Raw genomic sequence first — 21,972 nt, 5'->3', positions numbered from 1 at the left:
TGCTCAAACGTTGTGAAGAAACTAACTTGGTTTTGAATTGGGAAAAATGTCATTTTATGGTCACGCAAGGCATTGTCTTAGGTCATATTGTTTCATCTAGAGGAATTGAGGTTGATAAGTCTAAAATAGACCTTGTGCGTCACTTACCCCTCCCCACAAGTGTGAGGGATGTTCGATCGTTTCTTGGACATGCAGGTTTTTATCGTAGGTTTATCAAAGACTTTTCCAAGATTGCGAGACCAATGAGTTCATTGCTTCAAAAGGACGTCCCATTTCACTTTGATGATGATTGCAAGCATGCATTCGAGACTTTGAAGAAGCTCTTAACTTCAGCACCGATCATGGCACCGCCGGATTGGTCCTTGCCATTTGAGTTGATGTGTGATGCCTCAGACTATGCAGTTGGAGCCGTGCTAGGGCAGAGGAAGGACAAGCAGCCCTACGCCATCTACTATGCCTCACGAACACTCAATGATGCTCAACAAAACTACACCACAACTGAAAAAGAACTTCTTTCCGTGATCTTTGCTCTAGATAAGTTTCGTTCTTACTTACTTCAATCTAAAGTTATTGTTTACACTGACCATGCAGCTTTGAAGTATTTAATGACAAAGAAGGATGCCAAACCAAGATTGATTCGATGGATTCTTCTACTCCAAGAGTTTGATCTCGAGATCAAGGACAAGAAGGGAAGTGACAATGTTGTGGCGGATCATTTGAGTCGTTTGGTGAGAGATGCCGAGCCCTTGGCCATCCAAGAGAGCTTTCCGGATGAGCAACTCTTTCGAGTTGAGGTAAGTGAGCCATGGTATGCAGATATTGTCAATTATCTTGTTTCTAAGCAATTTCCGGATACTTTATCGCATGCTCAAAAGAATAGACTCAAGGCATTAGCTAAGTATTATGTTTGGGATGAACCATACTTGTGGAAACATTGTGTTGATCAAATCATTCGGAGGTGTGTCCCTGAACATGAACATCATTCTATACTTACTTTTTGCCATTTTGAATCTTGTGGAGGACATTTTGGTTCACGTAGGACTGCTCTTAAAGTGTTCGAATGTGGTTTCTTTTGGCCTATGATTTTTAAAGATGCATATCATTTTTGCATGACTTGTGATAGATGCCAACGCATGGGAAACTTAGGATCTAGAGATCAAATGCCTATGACACCGATTATATATGTTGAAATATTTGATTGTTGGGGTATTGATTTCATGGGACCTTTTCCTAGCTCTAATGGTTTCTTGTACATACTCGTTTGTGTGGATTATGTTTCGAAATGGGTGGAAGCAAAGGCCACCCGGACTAATGATTCTCGAGTTGTTGCAGATTTCCTTCGTTCTAACATTTTCTCTAGGTTTGGTATGCCGAGAGTTATCATTAGTGATGGAGGATCTCACTTTTGCAACCGGACCATGGAGGCGTTGTTCAAGAAGTATGGAATCAAGCATAAGGTTGCTACGCCTTATCACCCTCAAACCAGTGGATAAGTGGAGCTATCTAATCGTGAGATCAAGAGAATTTTAGAGAAGTCTGTTGGACCATCACGCAAGGATTGGTCTCAACGATTGGATGATGCTCTTTGGGCCTATAGGACGGCATACAAGACTCCCCTAGGTATGTCACCATTTCGACTATTCTATGGCAAGGCGTGCCATCTTCCCGTGGAGCTTGAACATCGTGCATGGTGGGCTGTGAAGAATTTTAACATGGACATTGATGAGGCTGGATTACATAGGAAGTTGCAATTGCATGAGCTTGAAGAGATTAGAAATGAGGCCTATGATTCGGCAATGGTTTACAAAGAGAAGACTAAGACATTCCATGACCGCATGATTAGGAAGAAACACTTTGTCGTTGGGCAGAAAGTTCTTTTGTTTAATTCTCGACTTAGATTGTTTCCGGGCAAGCTCCGTTCTAGGTGGCTTGGACCGTTTGTTGTTACTAATGTTTTTCCTTCTGGTGCTATTCAGATCAAAAGTATGGTGCATGGAAAGGAATTCACGGTCAATGGACATCGCTTGAAGCCGTACTATGACAATTTCGTGGAACATAATGTGGAGGAGACGTCTCTCCTTGATCCTACGGCAAGCAAGTGATGCTTGGGAGATAGTCTAGGCTATAGACTCTAAACTTAAGCCAATGAAGGAGCCATCAACGAGTGTTTGCATTTTCTTATCCCTTATCTCTTTTTAATTTTCGTTGCTTATCATATTGTACATTGAGGGCAATGTAAGTTTTAAGTGTGGGGTGGGGTATACATCATTCGTTGTATTCTAGTGTTTGATGCTTATGTGTTTCAATTTTGTGTTTTGATTTTCGAAATTTAGTGTCATTTTGGTTATGTTTTTCGAATTTTAAGTTGTTTAGTTGTTTTGTTTTTGTTTTGAGTCCTAGGTATGCCTTTGACTGTCTAGGATGAGTTGATCTTTGAATTTATGGTTGATAGATGATCACGATATTGGAATGAACTTCATTGTTATTTGATGGTTAATCGATGTGTAGATTTTGTACGAACATGTAGTAGATGAGGACTTTGAAACTTAGGTACAGAATGAGCATGTTCCTTACTTGTTTTGATTTATGTAACCTATGTGAGTTTCGAGCCATATATATGTGCCTTTCTTTGGAGAGTTTTATTCTATCGTTTCTTGGCATTATAACCTCATTACATCTATTTTGATCAATTCATATGCCATAGAATTGCAATAAACTAGAGAATGCTAGAACTTACTTTGTGAAACTTTCGAAGCTTTATGTCATAATATACTCTGATTTTGAAAAGGATTATTGGATCTTTTTAGGATTTCCACCACTTAAGCCAAAAAGCCGTATCCCCTATTTGAGCCCTGCTTGGGACACCTTAGTGTTAACCCCTTTGAGCCTACGTTAAGCCTTTTTTTCATTACCAACATGTTATATCCTTGCTTAGTATAGTTATATCTCTACCTTGTCTTTAAGGCTTTGCAGAGCTGATTCTTGGTGTTAATATGGAGTGATGATTTGATTCAAGTGTGGGGTTATGCTATTGTATGTATGTTATGCCGTGAAAAGAGAATGAAAAGAAAGAAAAATGTATTGATGCCGTGTGAAAAGAAAAGAAGAGATTCATGATGCACGGTTAAGAAAAGAAAAAGTTGAATGAAGAATGATGATCTCGGCATACATGTTGTTTTGGTGAATTTGGAGTTGTGATGTATTTGTTGAAGGCTCAATAATGTTATACTTCAGCCTTTGTTCGTTTTCACAATGTTTAAAGTGAAAAAAAGGGTCCAACATGATAAAATTTGGCCCTTGTTTTATGGAGTGTGGCGACATAAGGTGGATGTTTTGCTCTGCTAAGTCTTGAGGATGACCCTTTGTGATTCGTTTACCTGAAAAATACATCCATGCCGAGCCTAACCTATCCCTTTTCTAAAGATCCGCATGATTCTTAAAATGAGTAGCTCTTGATCTGTGGAGTTTGTTTCATAAGTAAGCATATGGTTTGGGTTCATTTGTGCATATGATTGGTATCTTTCATGAGGTTTTCGATTTTCACTATGTTCATAACTATTGTGTGTGAAAAGCTTTTAAGCATATTCCATGTTCTTGAGAGAAAAGATTTGGAGTGCATATCCTTTGTGAGTTGAATTTGAACTTGTTTTGAACATGTCGAGCTTAATATCACCTTTGTTTCAGCCATGTCTTACTTGTCCAACGAAATTTCATGTTTATTAACCATTGAATTCATCTTATTTATTTCGATTTAAGTGTTATTCTTGATGCTATGAGTTTGAAGATCTTTGAGACAAAATGTTGAAGGCATTATAGGTTGTGTCGATAGCTTTAGGCAAATTTTTTACTGGGTAGGGGGACGAAGTTACATATATAGTGGGAGAGGGGGTGTATTGATTTCGTATTATGTTGTGATTTCCCTTTTTAGTGTTTGCTAAGGGACTAGCAAAGTCTAAGTGTGGGGTTGTTGATAGGAGCACAAAGTGTGACGTTCTTAATGTTTATATGCCCTATTGTTATGCTTTGTTACTTCTTATTTAGTTGATTTAGGTTCATATTTTTCATATGTATGTTCTAAGTAGAGCTATGCCGAATTCAGGTGATTTGATGATGAAATTGTGCTAAGTGTTAGAACTCCTTATTGAGCTAGGATTCCTTACTCGACTAGGATTCTACTTTCCTATTTTCATTCTTTCCTATTCCTTAATCGACGATTTCTTTTCAGGAAAGACAAATCATATTTGGAAAGAAAGAAGAGTTGCCGAGTTGCATTCCTAGTTGAACAAGGAAATCATATTCGAGTTGAAGAAGGAGAAGAGGAGGCCGGCCTAGCTACTCCTAGTTGGACCAAGATTGTTGCCGTGCAGCCCTTAAGTGATCTCCCTATTGGATTTGGTTTCCTACATCAAGTTGGATAGGGAGTACATAAATCAAATCCATAACAAAGAGGATTTCAGTTTCCCAATTGGTTTCTATCTCCTTATGGCACGGCAAGAAGGCTTCCTAAACCCCTATATATAGAGGCTCGGCCTCTCCATTCAGAACATCATCAGCCCTACACACAAACACAAGCCATAGCTCTGCCGAATTCATCCTTCACCCGTCCAAGAAATCCTAAAACCGATTCCATCATTCCCCACCAATCAATAGCCTTCAAACACGCTTGTGAAGAAGGTTTCATCCAAAGAAGTCTCGGCTACACTTGTGGATTGCTTGATTTATAAAGTGTAACCATGATTCACTCTTGTTTAAATTTCGGTTTTGGTTTTGTTCTTATTTTTGGATGAAGCTTGCGATTTGTGTTGTGCAATCTTGTTTCAATTTTGTCTATGAAATAGCTACTTGATTCAACTTGTATAAAGGATTCGAAAATTATGTTTTCGGTTTTATGAAATTTCTGTTTTGGTTTCTGCCGAGTATTGTTCTTGAACAATTTCGATTTCTATGTGTTATGACTATGTTTGTAGCATGATATTTAGGTTGTTGGATTAAAGACTTATGCTAAGAACATGTTTATTCTTTTATATGTGATTTTCGAATTGCATGGTTGTTGGTTAAGTAAGTGACATACTTGATGAATTCAATGTGCATGGCTTTGGAATTACATGATGAAGATGAACATGTTAGAATTCGATTAAGGCTGCTTGGTATTGATCGGATGTGTTAAGTGTCTATGTGTTTAGGTTACTACTTAGAACCCTAAATGCATGATCCATCCTTGGTTGTTCATTGTATAGTCTCGGCATGATGCTAAAAGGAAGACATAGAGCTTGGTTCGATCCCTTTATGTGAATTGTTGTGGTGATTGTTTATGTGTTGGTTGGTTGATCACATGTATATATTAGTTTAGGTTTTACTTACTGTTTTTATGACTCAATCCAAAATCTATATCAACCCTTAAAACCTTTATGAATTCGTGTAAGTGTTGTGATCCTAAGCCCTGGCTGGATCCCCGGTTTGTGAACGATACCCTCTTGCTTTATACTACTAATGATATGTTCAGGGTTAAATATTGATGTCGAGTAATCGAGCATTCATCAACAACCTGTGAGTTTTTGAGTCTATATATGCTTTCTTGAGTGATAATATGAAATTTTGTAGTTGTCATATGAACCTCATTATTCTTTGCATATTTAATGAGTATGTGCCATAGCTTTTAATGGACTCTAGAATTTACTAGAACTCACTTTTGTGATTGTTGAAACTTTTAAGTCATAAAATGCTCTGATTTTGAAAGGGATTTATGGATCATTTCTAGGAATACCACCATCTTAGCCAAACAGCCATGTATCCCTATATATGCCATGTTTGAGACCCCTTAATTGAACCCCATTTTAGCCTACATTGAGCTGTTCTTCATCACCTATGTTATCTCCATGCTTAGTATAGTTACCTCTACCTTGTCTTATAGACTTGGTAGAACTATTTTTGAGATGATGTTGTGATGATGCATGTGGGTTGGAAGACATAAGAAAAGAAAATATGAACAAGCTTTTAAGCAAATGCCGAAAAAAAGAAAAAAATGAATGAAAAAAAAAAAGAAAAAAAATATAATTCAACTATACAAGAAAAAGAGAAGAAAATATGTTGTCTTCCATTTGTGATTTGGAGTTGAGTTGTAATTGAAAGTCTAAAAATGTTTATTTGACATTTGTCCATGTTCACTTTGTGGTTAAAATGATGGTTAGGTCCAACTTGTTATATTTGGCCATTGATGGTGTGTGGTGTCATAAGGATGTTTACTCTGCTAAGTCTATAGGATTACCTTTGTGATTCCTTGATATTCTATGCCTTTAGCTAAACCTAAACATTCACCTTATCAAATGATCCTAATGATTCTTAAAATGAGCAAATCTTGGTTTGTGGAGATGATCACAAGAGTTGAGCATATGGTTTTGGTCTATTTGTGCACTTAGTTGTTAAATGAGGTTTTCCTTTTGTTATTCACAAAGTGCTTTCATTTGTTGAAATATGCAAGCTATTTGATGTTTTATTATCCTTTCTCTTGCATATACTTGTGTGTGAATTATAACCATGAATCTGAGTGAAAAGAAGAGAGTATGCCTTGTGAGGAGGATTGAATTGACTAAACATGTTATGTGCCTATTGTCTCATTTCTTACTTATCATACTATGAAGCATGTTTATGATACTTGGAATTTATGTGCTTACATTCAATTGCTTAACTTGAAAGCTATGTGTTTTGAGATTCTGAGACAATCATTTAGGGGTAATAGTGTTTTGTGTAATTTGTTTTGTTTTGCTAAGGGACTAGCAAAAGCCAAGTGTGGGGTAGCTGATAGGAGCACTTTGTACTACGTTCTTAATATGTTTTTACCTCTATTTGTACTTTGCTTAGCCTTTATTGTAGTATTATCGAGTCATTGAGTCACAATAGGAGTCTAGGACGGTTATAGATGTGTATTTGTGCTTAAACGAGTTAAAGACGAAGAATTGGTCTAGAGTCCTAGTTTGAGTAGGAATCCTTATAGGACTAGGAAACCTAGTTGTATTAGGAGTCTTCATCTTTCTACGTTTTGGTCACATTGGCGATATCTTGAGAATCCTGTTTGTATTAGGAATCCTTGTTAGACTAAGAAACATACCATTTTAGAAAGTCCTACTTGAACTCAAACTCTTATTACAAAACTTTCTTAAATAAACTTTCTTGTTCTAGTAACTTACTTATTCTAGTAAGTTTCCTTTTTGCAAATTAGAAACTTTCCTAATCTAGTTGAGCTCATCTATTACATGTGTCTTTTTAAGACAACTATTGTCTAGGTTAAGACATTATTTTCGAATGAATTATCTTCTTCTCATTAATTTTGGTTTTTATTTTCAGATAAAAGAGATAATTCATGGGAAAAGAAAGAGGCACGAATTGGAGAATTTCAAGGAGTCCTATTCCATGTTGGAATAGAATAGAGCACGACAAGGAGGTTGAAGATGAAGCTACTCATGTTTTCAGCCCATATCCAAGAAGAAAAAAAGAGAGTCCAGCCGTGCTATCTACACATGAGAGAAATAAGGAGCCGTGAGCTACAAGGAGTCACATATACACGTAGGAGCTGTGAGTTACTACCAGAAAACTATTGGACAAGGGATCTCAGGCATTTTTAGCACATGTTGTGAATATGGAGGTACATACCCTGGAGATAGGGGATATTTCCATAGTGAGTGAATTTATTGATGTTTTCCCTGATGTGTTGCCTGGTTTGCCTCCTGTAAGAGATATAGACTTCACGATTGAGCTACTTCCAAGAAAGGCTCCTATTTCCCAAGCACCTTACATGAATGGCTCCAGCAAAATTAAGGGAGTTAAGACTCAATTACAGGAATTGGTAGATAGGGGATTCATCCAACCTAGTTCGTCGCCATGGGGTGCCCCGGTGTTGTTTGTTAAGAAGAAGGATGGCACCTTGAGACTATGTATTGATTATCGGAAGTTGAATCAAGTGACGGTAAAAAATAGGTATCATTTGCCACGTATTGATGATCTATTTGATCAGTTGAAGGGAGCTACAGTTTTCTCTAAGATTGACTTGAGTTCAGGGTACCATCAGTTGCGCATTAGGGATCCAGACATTGCCAAAACTGCCTTTCGGTCCCGTTACAGACATTATGAGTTTGTGGTGATGCCGTTTGGTTTGACCAATGCACTTGCTAAATTTATGGATCTTATGAATCAGATGTTTCGGTCCTATCTTGACCGTTTTGTGATCGTGTTCATCGATGATATTTTGGTTTATTCGAAGAGCTTAAAATTGCATGCCAAGCACTTAAGGTTAGTCCTTCAAACCTTGAGGGAGGCGCAACTCTATGCCAAATTCAATAAGTGTAAATTTTGGCTTGAGAGTGTGGGATTTCTGGGTCATATTGTGTCAGCTAGCGGGATTAGTGTGGATTCCCAAAAGGTGGAAGTAGTTTCCAATTGGGAAAGACCTACTAGTGTGATTGAGATCCGGAGTTTCTTGGGTTTGACAGCTTATTATCGGCAGTTTGTTCAAGATTTTTCCAAGATAGCAGCTTCTCTCACCAAATTGACCCGAAAAGGGGTGAAGTTTGTTTGGTTTGATGAATGTGAGCAAAGTTTCCAGGAACTGAAAAATCGTTTAACTTGTGCTCCTGTCTTAGCATTACATGATGACAACGGGGAGTATGTGGTATTCAGTGATGCTTCTAGACAAGGATTGGGATGTGTGCTGATGCAACCTGGTAACGTAATTGCTTACGCTTCCAGACAGTTGAAACCACATGAATTGAATTATCCCACCCATGATTTGGAACTTGTTGTAGTGGTGTTATCACTCAAGTTGTGGAGACACTATCTTTATGGGGCAAAGTGCCAAATATTCACTTATCACAAGTAGGGGTGGGCACGGGACGGGATGGGACGGGACGGGGCTCATCCCACGTCCCGTCCCACTCTTTTGAATCGGGATCGGGACGGGACGAGGGTTTTTAAGAATGCATCTCACTCGGGATTAATCTCGGTTGGGATGGGACGGGACAAATCTCACCTTTTTATGAAGTTAAATAAAAACCTATATTTTTATTTTTTCATAACAAAGTAACATTCAATAATGAAATTTTAACAAAAAATGCATATTATGTTCAAAATATTATAATTTACCATTATTATTTGAGTTGATATAATTTTAGAGTTATTAAGAACATAAATTAGTTTCATTTTGATATAAATATATAAGAATTTTTAAGTTTTCATTAAAGGTGGGATGAAGCGGGATATCAATTATTCGTCTCACGTCCCATCCCACTATTATGAAAAGGGACGGGATCGGGACGGGATCGGGATTTTCGTTTTTTATGCCCACCCCTAATCACAAGAGTCTCCAGTATGTGTTCACCCAAAAAGAATTAAATTTGAGGCAAAGGAGGTGGATGGAGCTGATTAAAGATTATGATTGTACTATTGAGTACCATCCAGGGAAGGCTAATGTTGTGGCGGATGTTCTTAGCCGCAAGCCATCAGCTAACTTGTCACATTTGAGGATGGTTTGTGTTCCTCTTCTCTTTGAGTTACGGACTACTGGTGTTGATTTGTCTGTTGACGACGTAGGAACTTTGATAGCCAGTTTCCACGTAAGGCCAGTGTTGATTGACAAGGGACGTGAAGCACAATTCCAGGATCCCTCTATTTGCCGGTTGAGAGAGCGAGTATTGGGTGGTTTGCAAGGAAATTTCTCGGTGAGGAAGGATGAGACATTAATGTTTCAAAATAGGTTGTGTGTGCCTAAAAGAAATGAAGGGCTTAAGCAGGAGATTTTAGAGGAAGGTCACAGTTCTGCTTATGTCATGCATCCAGGAAATACGAAGATGTACTAAACCCTTAAGGAGCATTATTGGTGGCCTAATATGAAGAGAGGGATCGCAGCCTATGTGAGTAGGTGCCTGATTTGTCAACAAGTGAAGGCTGAGAGACATAAACTAGCAGGGTTGCTGCAACCTTTGGAAATTCCGGTGTGGAAGTGGGATCACATCACCATAGACTTTGTCTTTGGACTACCCCGTACGCGGAGTGGACATGATGGCATTGGGTGATTATTGATAGGCTCACTAAGTCCGCACACTTTTTGCCAGTGAATAAGAAGTGCAACTTAGAGAAGTTGGCGGATTTGTATGTGGATGAGATTGTATAACTCCATGGTGTGCTTGAATCCATTGTGTTTGACCGAGACCCACATTTTGTATCCAGATTTTGGAAGGAATTACAAACAGCATTGGGAACTCAACTGAAATTTAGCACGACTTTTCATCCTCAAACTGATGGACAGTCTGAGAGGACCATTCAGACCCTAGATGATATGTTGAGATCTTGTGCAATGCAATTCAGGGGGAGTTGGGATGAGAAGCTATCTTTGATGGAATTTGCTTATAACAATAGTTATCATTCGAGTATTGGCATGGCCCCTTATGAAGCCTTATTTGGGAGGCAGTGTCGCACGCCTTTATGTTGGAATGGGGTTGGAGAAAGAGAATTTGTTGGACCAGATGTTATTTTTAATACAAATGTGGACATCACGGTGATACGAGATAGACTAAAGATGGCACAAAGCATACAAAAGAGTTATGCAAATAACCGTAGGAGAGATTTGGAGTTCAAAGTAGGTGATCGAGTATTCCTGAAGCTTTCCCATTGGAAAGGTGGGACTAAGATCCTCTCCTAATGGATTTTTTCCTAATATCACCTTATAAACAGATCTTGGCCATTCATTATCAACCAACAGTCAGGATGAGCCCAATTGTTAAAAATTTATCCTACCATTCTCTCACCTAATTTCCTCTCTCTATCTCTCTCTCGGCCCCAACTCTTCATTTTTTTAATAGAAAGCTTGCAAAGTTGCCATTACATGAAATAAGGTTCAGACATCAAGATAGAGCAAAAATATGAAACTAGTCGTCCAAAAGGATTGAAGTTCAAACATATTGATGTTACTACAGATTCTAACAGCAAACATAATGTATCCAGTTCTTCTAGAGGCTATATTCCAGACGTGCAATTCAATGTCTACTTAATCTTCTTCTTTGGCCTCAGCTGGGTACACTTCTTCCTGTTGTTGACAGCACGGGGGTGAAGGCGTGCATAGCACTTGCGGCAGATCATCTTCTCTTGGTTGTACTTGCTAGCCAATGCCATGAGAGAAGGCTCAATAATACCACCACGAAGCCTCATAACCAAATGCAGAGTTGATTCCTTCTGGATGTTGTAATCGGCGAGAGTACGGCCATCCTCGAGCTTTCGGCGAAAATGAGCCTCTGCTGGTCCGGCGGGATACCTTCCTTGTCCTGGATCTTGGCGTTGACATTGTCGATGGTGTCGTTGGACTCGACCTCGAGGGTGATGGTCTTCCCGGTTATGGTTTTCACAAAGATCTGCATCTTCTCCGGCTCTGTGTTACCCTCTCTCTCTCTTTCTCTCTGCGGCCCCAACTCTTCGTCATTTCTCTTCATTTTCTTCAGTAAATTAGATCTACAAGGATATAGGTCGGTGAGGTAGATGCGCACGTAGATGAGCGGCTGGTCGAGAGTAGGAGATCTTGTTCCTCACGAGGTTGCAGTCGAAGTGGTAGAGGCGGAACCAGAGGTAGGGGAAGGTGGCGGTGACGACGCAGCGGAGGTCGTCCCGGCGGCGGGCGTTCGGCGACGAAGTGGAAGACGATGTTCTCCGGACAGGTGGCGTGCTGGAGGACGGAGAAGATGCCGGCGATGGAGGTAGGTCATGGCGATGTGGATGATTGAGGGGTTGTGCGACCGGGCGTCGAGTAGGGACCACGCCATCCGGGGCTAGCCGCAGCCATTTCAGAATGCAGGAGCTTCTCGGAACTTTGGGAGCTCTACGGCGGCAGCTGTATGAGAGAAGAGAATAAAATAAAGATCAACCTGCATATCTAATTTACAGAAGAAAATGAAAGTGACGAAGAGTTGGGGCTGGAAGGGGAGAGAGAGAGAGAGAGAGAGAGAGAGAGAGAGAGAGAGAGAGAGAGAGAGAGAGAGAGAGAGAGAGAGAGAGAGAGAGAGAGCGAGCGAGAGAGAGAGCGAAGAGAGAGAGAGAGAGGGAATTGGGTGAGAGAAGGGGAGGATAAATTTTTAACAATGGGCTCATCCTGACTGTTGGTTGACAATGGAGGGCCAATATCCGTTTATTAGGTAATATTAGGAAAAAATCCATTAGGAGAGGATCTTAGTCCTGGAAAGGTGTGGTTCGGTTTGGAAAGCGTGGGAAGTTGAGCCCAAGATACATTGGTCCTTATGTGGTCATGGAACGGGTAGGCCTAATGACTTATCGATTAGACCTACCCCTTGAGTTGTCTAGAATTCATGATGTGTTTCATGTGTCTATGCTGCAGAAGTATGTTACAGACCCTTCTCATGTATTGCAAGAACAACCCGTTAGTCTGAAGAAGGACTTGACTTATGTGGAAGAACCAATCCAAATTCTTGATCGGAAGGAGCAAGTGTTGACAAATAAGACCATTCTGTTGGTTAAGGTTTGTGGAGGAGTCACAAATTGGAAGAGGCTACTTGGGAGCCGGAGCATCAATTTAGACAACAGTACCCCCATCTATTTAAGTAGCAGGTATGTAATTTCGAGGACGAAATTTTATTAAGGGGGGGGGAGGAATTGTTACGACCCCAATCTTTTATTTTCGCAAAATAGTATTATCGTCCGGATTTTTGGCACGTTCGTAACCGAAATCCGATTTTAATATTTTGGAGTTCGGATATCCTCGTAAAAGTGGGGAAAGTTGCCATTTTGGGAAAGAAGGACCCCGCCTCTGTCCCACCACCTGTTCTCCGCCGTCCGGCCAAAGTGGGCCGCCGCACGAGTCTCTTCTTGGAGCTTGGAGGGTCGCCGATTGATCGAGGTAGGTGGCACCACCCCTAGCTCCGCCGTTCGGGAGCTACGACGCCGAGAAGCTCCGGCTGCCACTTTCCTCTTTTCGTCGGAACTCCCTCCTCCGGCCACCATAGGATGGGATGCTTGGTGCATCTTGAAGGCCTCGTTCCATTCTTCAATCTCACCGAAGGAATTGAACCAATTCGAAGGGTAAGTGATCAAATCGACGAATTGAATTTCTAGGGTTTTGAATTAGGGGTTTTCGAAAATGTTGAAATTGGATGATGTTGTGAACTAGAAAGTTGTTAGGAATGTTATTTGGATTGTGGCGGTGAAATTTGGTAGCCATTGGTGGTGGTCGGATTTTGGCCGGCCGGCCGCCACTTCCGGCGGCGCCAGGGGCGGCTACCGCCGTGCCGGAGAATTTTCGATGGCATTTTAAAGTTTTGTGATGGTTGAGGATGTTGTATGAATATTTGTGGAATTTTTGGAGGATCTGTGGGATAGTTTGGGCGACTCTTGTCCGTATTTTATCCGAAATTAGGTTGTGGTTTAACCCGTGAATTGGGGAACTCGTAGTATTAGGATGTTAGAATATTGTGGGAAGTGTACGGAGGTTGTTAGTAGAGTTGAGGAATTTTTGGTGGAAGAGAAAACGGTTTTGGGCGAGTGACAGTTGTCGTTTTTCGTTTATTAAATATTACCGGGTTGCGGTAATTAATTCTTTATGTCTCTGCAACAGGAGGTGGTGATACTCGAGTTGAGGAAACTTCAGACCGACCCTCGGCGTAGCTCGGTTACTATGAGTGGACTTTTATTTTGAATTAAATGCATGCATGAATATTTATATTTAAGTGATTTTGGCGTTAAATGAATTTAATTGCCTTTCTTGTTTATCTATATAATATTTCTTTTAGTTGTTTTGGAAATAAGTGTGAGATATATATATATATAACGCCTTATTTGATTTAATTGGAAGTTGTGGGTTTTTATCCAGGAACGGGGTTCTCGGAACTGTACTCGTTCTATCTATTATTCATCCGGTATCCTCTCCTTTAATTGTTTAAAGGAGGCACGATCAACAGATAAAAATTATTTTCTATTTTATTCCGGTATCGTCTCCTTTAATCTTATAAAGGGAGCATGATCAACGGAATCATATTCCATTCTTTCAGTATTCTCTCCTTTAAGCTTATAAAAGAGGTATGATCAACGGATACGAATGTTGTCCATTTTCTATGATTTCGCTCATTTATTATCTTGTGACTAGCGGGGCTAGTTCTAAGACGACCCATCCAAAAAATAACCTAATTATACGTTAAAAACTAAATTAAAACCGGCAAACCGAAATCTAATCTAATTTAATTGTGGCTGCACCCAAACCTTGTTGGGGCTGCCTAAGTACCCTCTACGAGGGATCAAGCCATTCGTAGTTCGATTAAACAGCCATCAATGACTTGACCACAGTCATAAACAATCACGACGACTAATAATCGTGTAATCCGAGAATTTACTAAATCAAAGCGAAAACACGCTTTCAACGAATACCACTCGATAGTGTGATATCGGCAAATACTCAATTATTTACTTTTATCATCAATATTGATCACATAATAATTAAATAAAATTACTATGGACACCCATTTTATTTCTACCATTTTACCATAAAGGTAAATAAATAAGAAAGATAGGTTGGAACCATAACAACTTCCTAGACTTGATCATGGTTTCACTAACACATTACTAGCACAACATATATGCAAAACAGTATTCCATAATCATGCTTAAGGAACATGGCCTCATACAGCAGCATATAGCAATAACCTCAACTTCTTCCTTTTCTAATCAATATACGTAATAGCTTTACATCATAAAGCCAACAACCACTCCAATTGTAATTAACCAAATTTTGAAATCTTTAATGGTAAACAAGCTTGACCAGTGTCACTAACCACAACTAGCCAACTGCCTTGACATTATTTCCACACAGCATTTGCTACAAGCTAATTGTAGTGAACATGAAATCGCCAAATCTCCATAAACTACTATCTTCAATTGCAACAACTAAAACCAATATCACAGAACAAGTCATGTTCCACCAAATCCTATTAATTCCAATTTAACCAAAAATCCAAAATGAACAGGATTCAATCTTCCACAATTATGACCAAACTGAACATGAATCATATATAATTCCTACAATCTCTTCTTCTGTTTTCACATACAGAGTTCACTCAAGTATAAAACCATTGGAAACATACACAGAAAATTCCATGATTCCAAATTAACCAACTGGACAAAACCGTAGTAATATGCCTCCAATTTACCTAAATCAAATATAGAACTCCATATGGCAAGAAGCGTCAGTATGATTAAGCTGACTTCACCATTCAAATGATACACATGCGTGAAACTATAGTAGCATTACACTAAAACTAAACTTTGAATTCAAATTGGAATGCTACCTTGGTAATAGCAAAAGATGAACTTTATCACGCCAAACTCCTTCCAGTCCTTTCTTGACTTTCCAGCAACCCACCAGCACAAACACCCTATGACTCACACAACCAATTACTGAATTGGAATCAAACTCCCAGACCCCGACTTTACCTTAAATCACCAATCTTGGAATTCTGCTCCTAAGATACTCTCAGCCCTTCAACCCGTATAAACAGAAGCAGCTATGCCTCACCGAAGTCTTCAAGTCGTTATAGACATCAGAGTCGTACACTAGAACCTCTGGCTTCGCCGGAATAACATGACGTCAGGGAGGAGGAATTTGCAGAAATTGGGATTTCGTTAAAACACGATCAACACCAAAAGTTCAATGGAAATAGATGAAGGAGGAGGTTAAGAAGACATAGAATTTACCTCTTATGATCGGAGGTGTGACCGAAGATTGAGAAATTGATCAAGGTTTGCAGAAAAGGGCTTCCCAGATAATCCTTTGATCTACCCGATCTGTGGTTTGGTGGATTAAGAACTATGGACATAGAGAGAATGACAGAGAGATAGTGTGGTGGTAGTTCGCCGTCAGGAGGAGGTCGGACGTCGTTGCTGTGTGAGGAGGAGGGCGGAGCAGTGAGAACTTTTCTCTCTGTTCTGTTTCTATCCCTATTTATACTTATTTCCAAAAATGCCCAATTACGTTCTTGATTCGTAATTTATACATACGAACTCCGATCTAGGCGTGTCGCATGTCCACAAATTCGTATTGACGAGCCTACGACTTTCGTGAAGGAAGTTTTCTCGTAAAACTTACGCCTCAAAAAGTCAACTTTTAGAGTCGTCACAGTTAGTACGACTCTTGTTCCGAGTAAAAGATTAAACTAATATCACCATGAATCGTAAAAGATTCGGGTCGTAACAAGTTCACTTAGTTATTTTTCTGTGGCCATACTTTGAGATGATTATGCTAGCATAAGAATTCACTCTTCCGCCTGAGAGGCGATGCCGCCCGGGGAGGCGAGGTTATTTAGCCAGCACTGATATGAAGACTCAATACCCTCTCCGTGAACGTGACGTGACGGTATTGAGAATTTGGGATTTGATAAATGTATATATATATATATATATTCTGGCCCGAGGGCATATGGTATGGCATTCCTTATTTCATGTTGACTAGCGGGGTTAGTCTATTCCTTTATTTGTTTGGCATCCTTTATTTGACTAGAGAGGTCTAGTCCTATTTTAATGAGAATATTTCTATTTATGAAAGCTTTTTAATTAAAATGTAAATGCATTGGATTTTCTTGGTATAAAAGAAAAATGGGGAAGTATAAAATATATCGTTATTTATTGATACTTGATTTTGTCTACTCACTCTAACATTTTAAATGCTTTCCCCTGGGCCATTCGTTTTAAATGCCCAGTTCGCAGGCTTACAGATGTCCTATAGCTACCGTGAGGCAGCGTTCTCTTCCGCCGACTGCTAGACTGTAGGTTACCTGTTTATAGCCTACAAGTCGTTTGATTTCCTTTATGCTGTTTAGTTGCTCTGATACTCTGAATTTATTTGGATTATTTTTTGATGTTTAAGAGGTTAGATTTAAGTTGTGTAACTAAGTTTGAATTATTTGTTATGAAAGTTGGATATGGTTAGATGTTGTTAAAAGTGCATATTTTCTTGCAGGTTGGGTTGGCTACTCCTAAGGGAGGCTATGCCGATTTTTTGGATAGACCCCTTTTGTCAGTAGTCCCCGCACGACTTATCCTAGATATTAGGTTAATATTTAGGGTGGGTCGTGTCAAGCCTTGTTTGAATTTTCTTACCTCTTCTCATTAATTTGTTGCATGCCTTCTTTAACTTTCTTACCTCTTCTCATTTATTTGTTGCATGCCTTCTTTGACATTCTTTGGTGCAGGAATTTATGATGATTCTGAGATATATTCATGCCTCTATATATAGGAGAAACAAGGTCGCAACTTTTCCTCACAACCTTTAGATCAAAAACAAATCAATGGCTGAGATAATTTTATTGAGCTCACTGGAACTCCGAATAATAATTCGGTCATATCTCTCTATAGGAATAAGATATTGATTTGATTCCAAATCCTACAGAAATTAGACTCACACATATTTCTAATCATATATGGTATGTCTTCTAATTCAATCGGAGCTATCCAAGGGAGCCCGTCAAAGTTGGACTATAAATCTTGACAGCATTTTGATTCTTGCATGGATTGGGCTTTTAAGTGCATATCTTCTTCTCTTTCCTTGTGGAACTAGGATTGCTTTCATTCTCCAACATGGATTTATATTTCCTAATAATAATAAGTACGTTAGAAACAAAGAAATAGGAAAGGATGATTCCTACTCGAACAAGGAATCATATCTCAACAAGGATTCTTAACACTTAACACGATTTCATCATCAATTCACTCATAATCGATATAAGCTCTCCTAGACAAGTATTCATACAAAAGAAACTAAAACATACTAAATAAGAGGTAACAAAGAGTAAGCATATAGCATAAACGCATTAAGAACATCACACTTTGTGCTCCTATCAACAACCCCACACTTAAGCTTTGCTAGTCCCTTAGCAAACACTAGAAATGGAAACTAAAACATAAAACAAAAATCACTACAACTAAACTAACGACTTAACTATAATACCTTCAACATTTTGTCTAAGAGAGCTTCAAACTCATAGCATCAAGAATAACACTCAATGGTTAATAAACATGAGATCTCGCATAATACATAAGACATGGCAGAAACAGAGGTGATATTGAGCTCGACATGTTCAAAACAAGTTCAAATTCAACTCACAAGGGGTATGCACTCCGAATCTTTTCTCTCAGGAACATGGCATATGCTTAAAAGTTTTTTCACACATAAGAGTTATGAACACATAGTGAGTTCGAAAACATCATTTAAAATACCAATCATATGCACAAATGAACCCAAACCATATGCTTACTCATGAAACAAACGCCACAGATCAAGGGCTACTCATTTTAAGAATCATGCGGATCTTTATAAAAGGTAGGCTTAGGATATCATTTTTCAGGTAAAATGAATCACAAAGGTCATCCTCAAGGTTTAGCAGAGCAAAAATCATCCACCTTATGTCGCCATACTCCATACAACAAGGGCCAATTTTATCATGTTGGACCCATTCTTCACTCTAAACATTGTGAAAATGAACAAAGGCTAAAGCATAACATTATTGAGCCTTCAACAACTACAAATTCACAAAAACAAATATCATGCCGAGATCATCATCATCATCATCATCATTCTTTTCATTATTTTTCAATCCGTGTATATATCGTTTTCTTCTTCTTTTTCTCACAGCATCTTCATTTTTTTTCTTTTCACGGGACAAATACATACATAGCAAAATCCCACACTTGAATCGAATCATCACTCCATATTAACACCAGAATGGCTCTCCCAATCCTCAAAGACAAGGTATAGATATAACTATACTAAGCAAGGATATTAACATATTGGTAATGAAAAAAAAAGCTTAACGTAGGCTCAAGGGGGTTCATACTAAAGTGTCACAAGCAGGGCACAAATAAGGCATACGACTTTTTGGCATAAAGTGGTAGAATCCTAAAAAGATCCAACAATCCTTTTCAAAATTAGAGTATATTATGACATAAAGCTTCGCAAGTTTCACAAAGTAAGTTCTAATATGCTCTAGTTCATTGCACTTCTATGGTATATGCATTGATCAAAATAGATGTAATAAGGTTATATAGCCAAGAAACAATAGATTAAACTCTCCAAAGACAGGCACATACATGGCTTGAAACTCACAAAGGTTACATGAATCCAAACAAGTAAGGAACATGCTCATTTTGTACCTAAGTTTCAAAATCCTCATCTACTACATGTTCGTACAATATCTACACATAGATTAACCATCAAATAGCAATGAAGTTCAATTCAAAATTGTGATAATCTATCAACCATAAATTCAAAGATCAACTCATCATAGACAGTTAAAGGCATACCTATGACTCAAAACAAAATCAAAACAACATAACATAACAAAAATCGAAAAACAAAACACAAAAAATCAAAGCCTGAAAATGAAAATCAAAGCAACAAAATCGAAACACATATAAGCATCAAACAATAGAATACAACGAATGATATACCCCACCCCACACTTAAAACTTACATTACCCTCAATGTTCAATATGATAAGCAACAAAAATTAAAAAGATATAAGGGATTAGAAAATGCAAACACTCATTGAGGGCTCCTTCATTGGCTTAAGTTTATAGTCCAAAGCCTAGACTATCTCTAAAAATTTACTTGCTTGTCGTAGGTTCAAGGAGAGAAGTCTCCTCCACGTTATGCTCCACAAAGTTCTCATAGTACGGCTTCAAGCGATGTCCATTGACCTGAAATTCCTTCCCTTGAACTGGACTCCGTATCATTATTGCACCAGAAGAGAAAATGTTAGTGATAGTGAAAGGCCCTATCCATGTAAAACGTAATTTACCAGGAAACCACTTCAGTCAAGAATTAAACAATAAAACTTTTTGCCCAGTGACAAAGTGTTTCTTCCTAATCATGGAACGCCTTAGTCCTCTCTTTGTAAATCATGGCAGAATCATAGGCCTCATTCTGAATCTCTTCAAGCTCGTGCAATTGCAATTTCCTATGCAATCCGGCCTCATCAATTTCCATGTTGAAATTCTTCACATCCCACCATGCACGATGCTCAAGCTCCACGGGTAGATGGCATGCCTTGCCATAGACTAATCGAAACAGTGACATGCCAAGAGAGTTCATCTAACCTCTGGGACTAATCCTTTTGAGTTGGTCCAACCGATTTCTCCAATATCCTCTTGCTCTCTCGGTTAGAGAGTTCCACTTGTCCACTCGTTTGAGGGTGATAAGGCGTAGTAACCTTATGCTTGACACCATACTTCTTCAACAAAGCCTCAATGGTACGGTTGCAAAAGTGAGAACCTCCATCCCTAATGATAACTCTCGGCATACCAAACCTAGAGAAAATATTAGAAAGGAAATCTGTAACAACTCGAGAATCATTAGTACGAGTAGATTTGGCTTCCACCCATTTCGAAACATAATCAATACAAACAAGTATGTACAAAAAACCATTAGAGTTAGGTAATGGCCCCAACAATCAAATATTTCAACATGTATAATGGGTTGCATCAGCATTTGATCCCTAGGACCAAGATTACCTGTTCTTTGGCACCTGTTGCAAGTCATACAAAAAGCATATGGACCTTTAAAGATAGTAGACCAAAAGAAACCACATTCGAACACCTTAAGGGCTGTTCTACGCGACCCAAAGTGACCACCACAAGACTCAGAATGACAGAAAGCTAGTATAGATTGATGCTCAGAGTCATAGACACACCTCCTAATGATTTGATCAGCACAATGTTTCCACAAGGTTCATCCCCAATGTAATACTTAGCTAAAGCTTTAAGTCTATTCTTTTGAGCATGCGATAAAGTATTTGGGAATTGCTTAGAAACAAGATAGTTCACAATATCTGTATACCACGGCTCATTTACCTCAACTCGAAAAAGTTGCTCATCCGAAAATCTCTCTTGAATGGCCAGGGGTTTGGCATCTCTCACTAAACGGCTCAAATGGTCTGCCACAATGTTGTCACTTCCCTTCTTGTCCTTGATTTCGAGATCAAACTCTTGGAGTAAGAGAATCCATCGAATCAATCTCGGCTTGGCATCTTTCTTCGTCATTAAGTACTTCAAAGCTGCATGGTCAGTGTAAACAATAACTTTGGATTGAAAGATCAAAACTTATCTAAAGCAAAGATCACAGCAAGAAGTTCTTTTTCGGTTGTGGTGTAGTTCTATTGAGCATCATTGAGCGTTCGTGAGGCATAATAGATGGTGTAAGGCTGCTTATCCTTCCTCTGCCCTAGCACGGCTCCAACTGCATAGTCAGAGGCATCACACATCAACTCAAATGGCAAGGACCAATCCGGCGGTGTCATGATTGGTGCCGACGTCAAGAGCTTCTTCAAGGTCTGAAATGCATGCTTGCAATCATCATCAAAGTGAAAAGGAACGTCCTTTTGAAGCAATGAACTCAATGGTCTCGCAATCTTGGAAAAGTCCTTGATAAACCTACGATAGAAACCTGCATGTCCAAGAAACGATCGAACATCCCTCACATTTGTGGGGAGGGGTAATTGACGCACAAGATCTATTTTAGACTTGTCAACCTCAATTCCTCTAGATGAAACAATATGGCTAAGACAATACCTTGCGTAACCATGAAATGACATTTTTCTCAATTCAAAACCAAGTTAGTTTCTTCACAACGTTTAAGCACAAGTTCCACATTCTCTAAACATGCATCAAAATGTTCACCATAAACAAAGAAATCATCCATGGAAACTTCAATTTTAGAACCAATATACTCAGAGAAAATGTGATACATACAACGTTGAAACGTACCTGGAGCGTTGCATAAACCAAAAGGCATGCGACGATAAACAAACGTACCAAAATGGCATGTGAATATCGTCTGTTCTTGATCTTCCTTCGCAACACTAATCTGATTATATCCACTATATCCATCAAGGAAACAATAGAAAGAATGACTAGCTAACCTCTCAAGCATTTTATCAATGAATGGCA

At 39.0% G+C, this 21,972-nt stretch overlaps 1 long non-coding RNA gene and 2 pseudogenes across 1 annotated transcript; all 3 read right to left on the bottom strand.

Moving 5' to 3' along the window:
• Positions 1–10,835: 10,835 nt before the first annotated feature.
• LOC126799452 (ubiquitin-60S ribosomal protein L40-like) lies at positions 10,836–11,434 on the bottom strand (annotated as a pseudogene).
• Positions 11,435–15,011: 3,577 nt separating this feature from the next.
• On the bottom strand, positions 15,012–15,932 carry LOC126799453 (uncharacterized). The gene is made up of 2 exons (XR_007672624.1): positions 15,324–15,932; positions 15,012–15,185 (listed from the first exon to the last, which is right to left on the bottom strand). It is a non-coding gene; the product is annotated as an uncharacterized LOC126799453 (long non-coding RNA).
• Positions 15,933–19,891: 3,959 nt separating this feature from the next.
• Positions 19,892–21,972, bottom strand: part of LOC126796979 (uncharacterized) — a 63,059-nt pseudogene continuing 60,978 nt past the window's right edge.

This window comes from Argentina anserina, chromosome 6, assembly GCF_933775445.1.
Source record: "Argentina anserina chromosome 6, drPotAnse1.1, whole genome shotgun sequence".
In the NCBI taxonomy this organism is placed as follows: Eukaryota; Viridiplantae; Streptophyta; class Magnoliopsida; order Rosales; family Rosaceae; genus Argentina; species Argentina anserina.
Note: the sequence above shows the minus strand (reverse complement) of the source record. Positions and strands in the feature narration are given on the sequence as shown.